At 41.9% G+C, this 9,096-nt stretch overlaps 1 long non-coding RNA gene across 1 annotated transcript; it reads right to left on the bottom strand.

The window, feature by feature from the left end:
* Positions 1–2,705: 2,705 nt before the first annotated feature.
* LOC133383250 (uncharacterized) lies at positions 2,706–8,728 on the bottom strand. The gene is made up of 3 exons (XR_009762222.1): positions 8,541–8,728; positions 7,762–7,961; positions 2,706–3,049 (listed from the first exon to the last, which is right to left on the bottom strand). It is a non-coding gene; the product is annotated as an uncharacterized LOC133383250 (long non-coding RNA).
* Between the last annotated feature and the right edge of the window lie 368 nt (positions 8,729–9,096).

Here is a 9,096-nt window from a genome sequence, read left to right as displayed (position 1 = left end):
CCACAGCAAAAGCAGATATGTATATATGTATGTACTGCCTTCAAGTCGATTCCTACTTACAGCAACCCTATTAACAGGGTTTTCATGAGGCTGAGAGGCAGTGACTGGCTCAAGGTCACCCAGTGAGCTTCATGGCTATGTGGGGATTCGAACCCTGGTCTCCCAGGTCATAGTCCAACACTTTAACCACTACACCACACTGCCTCTCAAACAGAACAGATAGACAAAACAAAAAGTATTCCATTTATGCAAAAATGTTCTCTTGAATATCCCCCCAGCTTTTCTCCTTGTGATATTTTATGCATCATGTATCTATGCTGGTTTTGTTGAATTGAAGTAATGTTTCTTTTGCACCAGCTTCCAGTGAAAATGTTCCACCAGCTCCATGTCCACAGTTTCATTTGGAGTCCTTCTGTGCCTGAGCTAATATTTGGTGAGCTGGTTAGAACACTGAACTTTATTTTGATTGGCTTGTGAATTGTTCATTTTTCTCTTCTCCCTCTGTTGCTCTGTCCCCCAGCCTCCTGTTGGTTGCAATCTAGCACCCGTGGCGAGCTTTTACCCAAGTGTAGGTTCCTCTGTGCATGCAGTGTGACAGCCTGTGTTGAATGTGCTTTATTTCCATGAGCTTCCAATCCCCTAGAATGATGGCTATGATTGTTGTCTGTACTGACGATATTTGCATAGTTGCTGGAAATTAATTGCTTGCTATACCCCATTTCCCCGTGGTGTCTGTACGCACAAATGTAGCTGTGCTAAATAATTCATGGCCTTCCAAATAAGCATTGACAGGGGAACAGATGAAAGTATAGGTTTACACTTTTGAAATGTTTACTGCACTCGTTCTCTATTTGTATCTTGGCTTTTGGGCAAACATGGCCTATTACAGTGAACTGTATGTGTATAATAAATGAGTGTCTCACGTATTGCAGAGCTAAGGTGAGCCAAGGTGAGGTAGCTTTGTTTCAGGGGAAATTTCATGAATCAACAATGTAATGTAAGATGAATCATATATTGTATGTTATAGAAACACAGGACATGGACATTTTCATAACTGTGCAGCTCTGTTAACTAGTTCTTACTAGCATGTGCAGCTTTGACATCATCTGTAGTTTCTCTTTTCAATCACATTGGCTCTTAGAAGTGGACAAGTAATCAACCATGGTTGATAGCAGTCTTGCTACTTTGGGAAACTGTAGCTGCTCAAACGTCATTCTACAATGTTTCTCTCCTGGCTTTCAGAGAAAAGGAGCAAAGAAATAAGCAGTGATGAAATGTATTGTGGCATAGACTGCATAATGAAGGAAGAATCTTGTGGAAGCTGCAAATCCTGCACTGTATCTGTGACACTGTATCTTTTAGGGTGGGGATGGGGTGGGAAGGATGGGATGACATGCTGAGGTTGGGGAGGTGGAAGCTTTGAAGTATTGGGTTATGTACAATATTTTATATAAACATAATAAGCTTAGTTCCCTTTCATAATCTTAATTGATGGTACATAAGCAACATTAAGCAAAGATAACTGTTTTAAGGTAAAATAAACATATTGTACATAAGTCCATATGTAATCTATGTTTTATCACACCAGAATGATGTGTATTGCTTTATGGGGGGGGAAACCTTAATGCACTGTTATCTCCTAAATATTTAGTAGTAAATTAATACTATTTAATTTTTTAAAAAATTCTGTCTTGTGTAGACACTAAAAAGTATTACACAATGTGGACTGAAGACGTCCCATTTCAACAGCAGTTTAAATAATGTTTTATATCTGTAATGTAGTATACTTTTCAAATTGATTTGTTGTATTTCCTCACTATGGAAGGGTGCCTGCCTGCAGTTTTCTTTTATATATAATTTCACATATTCATCTTCTGTTCTTGTGTCTTTTTTATATAATTATGTGTCCTCTCTTATGCCACTTCAGCTCATCAGTGATGGCCCATGTCATGTGTAACAATGTACTCTATGGTGGCTGCTGAGGTTTGCAAAATAAAAACAAAATCCCTCCAAATCCAGATTTGTCTCCTCGCTTATTGGGATTTCGTGCTTAAACTGGGATAATTACATTGAAGTCAACTGTGTGAGTCTGTGACTTTTCTTTGAAAGTGCACCTGCAGCCCCATTGAAAACATATACATACAGGCCCTTTCCTGCTCCTCGCCTTTATTTTTCAAGAACAATCATCATTCTTCCTTACTGTCATGAAGCATTAGTCTGAACTGGCTTTGTTGCTGAAGTGAAAGAATAAGAATTTGGTAGCTATCTAGCAACTGCCCAATATCCCCCTAACCTTGAACAATCTTAAATGGTGCCAATATAGGGTGGGATGTCTTTGTGGAAGTCCAGTTCTTGCTGCCATCCAGCTCACCTCTTCTCCTGGCCTGTCGGGAGAGGGGTTCAATATCTAGCTAAAAATGTCCACCTACTGTACTGTGCAGTTGCAAAAACCTGAACCATAAGACTTTGCCCTCATAAAGCATTTACTGTATTTCAGTGTCTTGAAAGACTGTTAAAACTATGTTTTTGTTCATTACATCTATTTTTTATTTTTTGTTGTAATTGAATTGCTTCCGTGTGAATTTTTTAAATAAAAATAATATACGTTTGTAATAATAATAAAAAGTTGAAGTCAAGCAGCCGTGTGATGGGAAATGTGTAAATGTTCATTTCAGTGGGAATAGGATGAATTCCACAGATCTGAACTGTAATTTTATTTGAGACCCTTCTAACAGCTTTACAAATCTCAGAGAATGGCTGAGTGGCTTTGTTTTGTTTGCTTCTAAGTGAGGCTAATTGATGTACATCCACCTGTGCCCACTGGGCAGAATAGGATCATTGCTAAACTCCTTAAATCAGCAGAGCATAATGCTACACCAGCAGAGACAGATTACTGTAGCATGGTAATCCTTGCAGCAAAAAACTTGGCTAGAGTAAGGAAGAAAATCAGGCAATCTTGGTTGTGTGGCAGGGGAGCAACATCCCTCAGTCAGAATCATGTCCTCACTCAGGGGTCAGCACCTTCCCTGGCAATGACATAACACTGGGCCTGAAAAATGAGAGGCATAAGTTGAGTTTAAACAACTGGAGCCAATGACAAACTCACCCCACCTCTTCTTTCTTTGCCCACAGCTACAGCAGAAGATGAGTGTGCAGAGTTGCTCAAACACTCATCACCATATGAGGAGACGCTGTATTGGTTTAGCAAGCATCTCTTACTCAGTAGATGACAGAATAATCCCACAGAGATGACAAAGGGTAGATATGCAATATGCAGGAAGGATGGTCCTGTTGACCACAAGCTCGCAAATGCAGAAAAGCTCCCATCATATATTAATGAAGGCCGCAGGGAGAACAGCCACCTTTTGTTGGTGAATACCGGGCATCACCTGTTGCCTCTGTTGGCCTTATGATGAAAGACCCATAGCTCAGTGGTAGAACACATGCATTTCATGCAGAAGATCCTGGCATCCGCAGGAAAGTCTCTTGTCTGAAACCTTGGAGAGCCACTGCCGGTGTAGGTCATACTAAGGTAGATGGACCAAAGTCTGACTTGGTATAAGGCAGATTCCTGTGCTCCAGTGAAATTTGGTTCCTTGGCATGATGTATGGAGCTAGACAAATCAAAACTGCAGAGTTCCAACAGAACTCCCTGCTTTGGAAGGGTGAGTGTTGCCTTGATTACTAAATGACCTTCTGTGACAGGTGACTTTCCAGATGTAGACACTGCCACTGGGAGAGTGGTGAGTTGGGCTGATGCATGCAGAACGGAAGAGCACCTAGGAGACATTGCACTTAACACATACCAAACCCTATTGAGCATCCAGTCATAGAAACTATTTATTGCTCACCACTTCAGTGTTTCTCCTATCTTCCCCCAGGTAACCGGGCAGCTATTTAAACTGCACAGAGAGCTGTTTCCCCTCGCCTAAAACCATGCAGACCACAAGTAAGGCCTGAAGCAACTGTGGGAAGTCAGCTGGGCCTTGGCAGTGCCAGCTTTTTCTAGCAGCCCCACTGTGCCTTTGCAGAGTACATGATGGACGATAATGTAACAGGTTCAGATGTATCCAGCATGAAAATGCAGTGATAAGGAAAACTTGCATCACCTGCTCCTTTGTCATGCATCTTTCACAGAGGCCCTGCAGGATCACTCAGGCTGGTGATCCCGTTCCTCTGTGATGTTGTCATAACTGTCAGCAGCTGATGCTGTTAAGTGAAACTGACTGTTTGAGCAATATGTCTGTACTTGCAATGGAACCACCACCCTTGTTACTCACACTGGCTCTTTCCATTTCTGGAAACAAGCAGATTCGCTGCCACAACACTGTGCCATTACATTCTGCCTATGGCCACATGAGAACTAGCAAGGGAAAGGGGACATCCCAGCAGTTGAAAGGTAGCTTGGATCCCTTTGTGGTTAATGCTGGTGTGATGATGAACTCGGCAGTTGGGCTGCATGAAGTGGAAGAGGTGGAGAACAAGGTGCCCTCGGACAGTGCCAGAATCTGCTCGCTAAGGAGCCAAATGAAGTGAAAGTGGGGATGGGAGGATGGGAAAAATTAAAGGCATCCTGGGGTGCGATGAGCCAAACAGTTGTCTGAATTACAGTACTGGTACATGTGTCAGTCACTCTGGCTGTTGAACAGCACAGCTTCAGGTGTTATATGTGCTTGCTTACATGCACATGTCTCTTCTCAGCCTTCTTCTCTGGAAAACAGTAGCTCAGTATATCATGTTTGTGAAGTTTGCCTTGCCACATAGAGCCCCTTCACTTCAATACTGATTTATATGAGTCTGAGGAGACGGAAAGAAGCATTTAATGGGCTTAGCCCCTTGGATGCTATAAAGGTCTTATCATGAACCTATATCTGATCTTGTTTAGTTAGGTGGTGTTTTTTCCGAACCAGGGTGCCTGGGTGCCAACCACAATGTGTCATCCTTTTTTAAATCTAAAAGTATTGCTAAGGATGTCTGCTGTCAGTTTGTGGTTTGCAGCTTCTGTTCTTGGGCAGGTGGCCCCCTCTGCAAAATACTGGTTTCCCCTTGGAGACAGTAATAAAATCACACTGTTTGCAATGTTATGAGACTTGTCTGCATGAAGGCATCGTTTCCATGGTACTGTAGTAAGACTCTGAACCTTTTCCTGGGAAATCTCTGGATTCTCCATGCATGCTTCCTTCCCACAGCACCATGGCAGCTTGTATGCAGATGGAGGTCCCGTGATCTCTTTGTTTGACATACGTACGTGTGTGTGTGCACGCGCGTACTTGGTAGTAGTCACCATCCATTGACTGGCTCAGCCAATGAGAGAGGATATCCGTGTGCAGCATCATGATTGGATGGTGGAATTCTTAGGGGTGCTGTCTGTTTCTCTGATAGTAGTAATATGATGTTGCTGTTTTAGATTTTGTTTCTGCAGGTCTTGCTCAGCTGTTAAGGCTAAGTAAATATGGGCACTGTATGTGATTCTGTGGAACTGCGTCACACAAAGCTCTGGGAGGTTGTTCATTTGACCCACTGCAGTCCCATGAGGGGACCTAGGCAGACTGGTGTGGAAAGGACACTTATACTTCAATCCATGTAAAGAGCCTAGGGCCAGATGTCTGCTGTTTTTGAGGGGAGGTGATCAGTAAGGACAGCCTTCCCCAATCTGATGCCTTCTGAAACATCTGAAAGGCACCACGCTAGGAAATGGAAGTACAACAAGATGCTGGCATATAAGCCACACTGATTTGGAGGGCTTCTTTGAAATGGGAAGAGAAAAGAAAGTTGGTACAAGGTGGTATTTCTGTTGCAAGAACTGTTATAATTGTAATAGACATCTGGAAGTAGTTATCTGATGTGCAAGGAGTGCTGAGGAGACAACTTGCAGAACTTGATCTAGATAATAGCAAGTTTTCATGCATTTCCGGAGTGGATTGGCATGTATAGGATATTTTGTATGGATGGTGTATGTAGTAAAAATCATGTGGCCTGAGACATCTGAATGTGAATACAGATAATATTTAGCAGAAATAACAGTGGACCTGGATGGACAATATTTTGCTTTCATTTTATTGACACATTCCTGTCTTTGGACCTAAAGAGTCCCCATTTTGAAATTAATTGGTTGTTATCCCACAGATTATGAATCAGAAGTTGAATCTGGAAGAAAACTTGCCTAGGAACACTTAAGGAATTTCTTTCAAAGTCAATGTGAAGTCAGCACTTGCTTGATCTAATGAGGGCACATTGACAATAACAAGAAGAACATAAGAAGAACCTGCCTCATTAGGCCAATGGCCCATCTAGTCCAGCATCCTGTTCTCACAGTGGCCAACCAGTTTAAAATTATTGTTTAGATAGATGTATATTTTCAGATGTACATTTTCTATTATAACAGACTTCCTGGTCCACTCTTTAATTAAATCATAACATGTAGGATTCCATTCTTGATATCACTATGGATGATATCAATTCAGATCAGCACAAGTGTGATTTTTAAAAAATTATATGCAGTCCTCATGTATGGCTGGAAATTCGGCTGTCCATCAAATGTGCTGTTCTCCTGGCTAAATTACCCTTCAGGCATACCACTGTTACATATAAATGTATTTAAATGGCACTGAGACAGAATGAGCCAAAGTGGCTCTTGGCAGAGTATTGTATTAACAAAGGGGATGAATTTCATTCAGTGATATTACTGCTGTGCAAGATGCAAATTTTTAGGATAACCATGTCTCCCTTATCTTCTGCAATTAGTAGTGGAGAAGAAAGAGATGACATTCTGTGAAATATATACTGCCGGCAGATTATTGCCATTTTAAACAGTCGCTGGTTTAGGATAATGCAGTTCAGTAATCCTGCTAGTGTTATTGCTAGAAATTGAGGGTATATCTACACCAGGAGTGTGTGGTGTGAAATGTCCCTGAGCCCACACTTCATCCTAAGAATGGTGACTTAATTCAATTTGATAGCAGGGTCTGTATTTAGAAGGCAAGCAGGGGCAGGAAAGCACTTTGCCTGCAATTTTGGGTGTTCCCCTAGCACAGGACTGGGGAACATCCTCTAGATGTTGCTGGATGGACTCCAATTCCCATCTGATGCAGCCAGCATGGCCAATGACGAGGGATGATGGGAGCTATAGTCCCGCAACATCTGGAGGACCAAAGTTTCCCTGCCCTAGCACTTTGTGTCAAAAGCTTTCAATTTTACCTAGGAAAGTTATTTCATACAGAAGGGATAACCAATGTGGTGTGCCCTCCAGATGTTGTGGGACTAAAACCCTTGCCATCCCTGACCATTGGCCATGCTAGCTGGGGCTGATGGGAGTTGTAGTTCAATGACATCTGAAGGGCACCATGTGGGCTGTACCAGTAACACAAGATTGATCACCGATAGCAGAATTGTTGCAAGTATACACTGGCTTCATTAGCATAAACAGAGGGAGCATTTCCCACCCTATGTTTGGCAGGCATGAGGCCATTAGAATGTGTGTGTAAACACCCTACTCCTTACTCAGTTCCAATTTAATCAATTCACATGGCACCACTAATTTTATTTTCTTAAATCGAAACAAGTGCTTCAAAGGTAGAAGACATCATTCAGGATGCACTGTGAAACCCACTGCTCAAACTATGCCATGGATGCATTAACACCCGTTCTGATTAGGAAACCACACCCAAAAGGAGCACCCACAACCCTTTTGAACTCTTTATATCTTTGAACCTGACACCCTAAAGGGGAATTCATCCCAAGAAGAGACACTCATGTACATACCTCTCCTTTCTTGCAGGGGCAAGTAATACTTAGAGATGTGGCAATCCTGGAGCATACATCTGTCACATTTTTTTGGAAATACCCCAGGAGTGTGATCTTTTGGCAATTAATGCTAGAATATGTCATGGAAATGACAGACAATGCTGTTCCGTATGATTGGCTTGTAGTTTTCTTTTACCATTTAAGCTCTGCAGTGTTACCTGAGGATTTAGAAATTATTCTGATTGTTAATAGCAGCAGGGATGGCAATAAGCTATACATGGAAAAAAGTTGTCCACCTTAAATGGATTATTTTTCTATGGCTCCCAAAGGGCACTTCGGAACCTTTAGGATAGCACCTTCCACTGGAGGATCTAATCATGTAGATTTTCTCCAAGAAGAGGGGCTACTAAGAATTTGAGAAACTGTATTATGACAATGCAGGCTGTAGCCTGTACCATGAGAGGGAAGAGAAGCAAGGAATCCCTCCAAACCAGCCCAACATTCTTGCTAACCTCACAGCTGCCACAAAGTGGATTTCCCCCCCCTGACTTCTCACCAAACAGCTGTTTAACCTTCTCTACTTTTAGTGGCCCAACCTACTCTCAATACTGGCTAGAACATTATGGCACTTAGGCATTAAATGTATAACAAGGCTTCAGACCATTCTTTTCCAAAATAAATAATGCTTTTACAAGTAACCATTTTTGAGGAAATGGTTTTTAGACTGAAGCTAATTTTACAGTATACCCTTAAGAGCAAATAAGCACATCCAACTATACATATTCTTGACTGTTTACCTATCCAGATTGAGGCTTATCCACTTGCATCCGTCAGTTCAGCTTTTGGATCCCCTTTCTCCAGACTCCTTCCTGTTGCAATCATGCTTTCTATCATTTTCCAAAGTTCTCCTCTTAAGTGTTTCAGCCCTTTCTCTCTCTAGCACAGAGGTAAGGAACAGGATCCATCTTGTGAGCTAGACCCTGACCTTCCCCATGTCCCGTGGGCAATTTTGACAGGTGGGCTGAGCTGACCACTTGTCAATCATCTGACATCACAATGATGTCAGATGACTTTTTTTCCTTTATGAGCATGGCTTGAGATAGCAATAAAAAAGAAATATGTCAAGCTGTCAGTGCAAAGGAACATTTGCGCTTACAGCAAGACACATTTGGGCAAGGATTGGCTGTGCTATGGAATTCCAAGTTGGGAATTCCATAGCACAGTTGATCCCACTGGGGCTTGCTGTCAGTATGGATCAACATGTATATATTCATAAGTATATATGCTCAAATTAACTCATAAGAGTCAGAGAAAGCAGACATGTGGATGTTTTTATTGAAAAATAGCATTTTT

This window comes from Rhineura floridana, chromosome 4 (assembly GCF_030035675.1).
Source record: "Rhineura floridana isolate rRhiFlo1 chromosome 4, rRhiFlo1.hap2, whole genome shotgun sequence".
NCBI lineage: Eukaryota > Metazoa > Chordata > Lepidosauria > Squamata > Rhineuridae > Rhineura > Rhineura floridana.
Note: the sequence above shows the minus strand (reverse complement) of the source record. Positions and strands in the feature narration are given on the sequence as shown.